We start from the raw sequence: 2,916 nt of genomic DNA, 5'->3' as shown, positions 1-2,916 counted from the left end.
AAGGAATGCTAGGAGCGGAAGGAAAAAAAAAATGTAACCAGGTGAATTGGGAAAACTTCAAGAAAAAAATCTAGCCTGTCAATTTGGGATTCCCAGTTAGCACAGTAGTAAAGAATCCATTTGCCAATGTAGGAGACACAAGATATGCGGGTTTGATCCCTGGGTTGGAAGATTCCCTGGAGTAGGAAAGGGCAACCCACTCCAGTATTCTTGCCTGGAAAATCCCATGGACAGAGGAACCTGTCCACACACACACATAGACACAGACACACACACACACACACACACACAGAGCCTTAGGGAATCAGCTGAGTGCTAATCCAAGGAAATAGAGAAAAGGATTATTGTTTGATGACAGGAATTCCTTCAGTTCAGTCACTCGGTCGTGCCTAACTCTTTGTGACCCCATAGACTGCAGCATGCCAGGCTTCCCTCTCAATCACCAACTCCTGGAGCTTGCTCGGACTCATGTCCATTGAGTCGGTGATGCCATCTAACCATCTCATCCTCTGTCATCCCTTTCTTCTCCTGCCTTCAATCTTTCCCAGCATCAGGGTCTTTTCCAATGAGTCAGCTCTTTGCATCAGATGGCCAAAGTACTGGAGTTTCAGCTTCAGCATTAGTCCTTCCAATGAATATTCAGGACTGATTTCCTTTAGGATAGACTGGTTGGATCTCCTTGCAGTCCAAGGGATTCTCAAGAGTGTTCTCCAACACCACATTTCAAAAACATCAATTCTTTGGAATTCAGCCTTCTTTATGGTCCAACTTCCACATCCATACATGCTTACTAGAAAAATCATGGCTTTGACTGGATATTTGTCAGCATTCCTTAGAATATGATAATTTCTTATTTGTGGGAATTCCTTAGAATATGATAATTTGGTAAATAAGCCCTTTGTGTTTTTCAGAGTTGAGGTTTATTTGAATAGATTAGACAATATGCCCAGGGGGCTATGCATTAATCAGTAAGCTATTAGTGTTAAATTAGTGCTAATGTGGATTTTGCAATTGAAAGGACCTAGAAAACTACCAAGTGGTGGGATTGCACTTTGGGACAAAAAGAAATTTGAAGCAGCTCTTCTAATAACTCTTCTTTCACTATGAGACAGGTTGTTTTTTTTTTTTGTCCTCCCACTTAAATAAATTAACTGTTATTTGAACTTCCTGTCATCCTTTGAAAATTAGAATGAAAAGTGGTATAGGAATAAGTGAGAGTTCTCTTCAAAGTTCAGTTTTGAATATACCACCCTTTTGTGAATATACCACCCTTTGGTGAATATACCACCCTAAGAGTGCTGCTGCTGCTAAGTCACTTCAGTCATGTCCGACTCTGTGTGACCCCATAGACGACAGCCCACCAGGCTCCTCCATCCATGGGATTTTCCGGGCAAGAGTACTGGAGTGGGTTGCCAGTGCTAAATGAAGTGAAAGTCACTCAGTTGTGTCTGACTATACAGTCCATGGAATTCTCCAGGCCAGAATACTGGAGTGGGGAGCCCTTCCCTTCTCCAGGGGATCTTCCCAACTCAAGGATCGAACCCAGGTCTCCTCCATGCAGGCAGATTCTTTACCAACTGAGCTATCCTGAGTGCCGAAGAATTGATGTGTTTGAACTGTGGTGTTGGAGAAGACACTTGAGGGTCCCTTGGACTGCAAGGAGATCCAACTGGTCCATCCTAAAGGAAATCAGTCCTGAATATTCATTGGAAGGACTGATGCTGAAGCTGGAACTCCAATATTCTGGCCATCTGATGGGAAGAACTGACTCATTTGAAAAGACCCTGTTGCTGGGAAAGACTGAAGGCAGGAGGAAAAGGGGACGACAGAGGATGAGATGGTTTGATGGCATCACTGACTCAATGGATGTGAGTTTGAGTAAACTCTGGGGGTTGGTGATAGACATAGAGACCTGGCATGCTGCAGTCCACGGGGTTACAAAGGGTTGGACACGACTGAGTGACTGAACCAAACTGAACTGAACTGAAGAGTGCTAAATATCTTTTTATAATGCATCAGTTAAAAATAAAATATTCTGTCAATTTAACATCATTCATATAAAATTTTTTTTGGTGAATTTACAGAGGATAAACTCAATATGAATAAACAATTTAAAAGTCACCCTTACAGTTATAATTCTTGATGTATAATAGAATTGAAGGGAAGTTCTACTTCCAGAGTGGTAGTGAGAGGAAATTTGTGGACCACTTCCAAGGAATCAATCATAATTGATAAGATTATTTTAAAAAGTTGAAGATTTAAATCTCTGGAAATTGTCCTTAATGCAAAAAGAAAGCAGTGAAAAAATTTTTTTAATTTAAATTATTTTTGTTGTTGATTTTTGACTCTTTTTTGTTGGAGTGTTATTGTTTAACATTAGTTTCCGCTGTACAATGAAGTGAATCAGCTATAAGCATACGTATATCCCCTCCCTCCTGTAGCTCCCTCCTACCCTATCCCTCATCCCACCGGTCTCGTCACCACAGAGCACTGATCTGAGCTTTTGGGCTATACAGCAGCTTCCTGTTAGAAATAAAAACTCAAAGTGGTCCATTTTCAAGGTTAGCTAGCTTTGAGTGACAGCTTGCTGATGTAGTAGCCCTAAAGGTTACAAAGGGGAAAAGTCTGGGCAAGCAAAGGGAGAGTGGAATGCTTAGGGGTTTGGGGCGGGCTCATTCTAGTGGTGAATTCAAAACATAAGAGAGGGAGTAAGTGTACAGGACAGGGGGAAACAAGACGTTGAGGGGAGCAGCTGATAAAGAGGAAGGGGATGAACCTAAGTGACGTTCAGCAAGACTGTTCACCACGTAGTACTCAGTAGCAGTGAGGAATTGGGGAAAGGACTTGCATGCCAGAGTATGAAATGTTGTGGTAACTGCTGTGGGTGTCTGCCCACCAGACATCCAGTCTTACAAG

Source organism: Bubalus kerabau, chromosome 14, assembly GCF_029407905.1.
Source record: "Bubalus kerabau isolate K-KA32 ecotype Philippines breed swamp buffalo chromosome 14, PCC_UOA_SB_1v2, whole genome shotgun sequence".
Classification (NCBI taxonomy): domain Eukaryota; kingdom Metazoa; phylum Chordata; class Mammalia; order Artiodactyla; family Bovidae; genus Bubalus; species Bubalus kerabau.
This window is presented reverse-complemented; position numbering follows the sequence as displayed.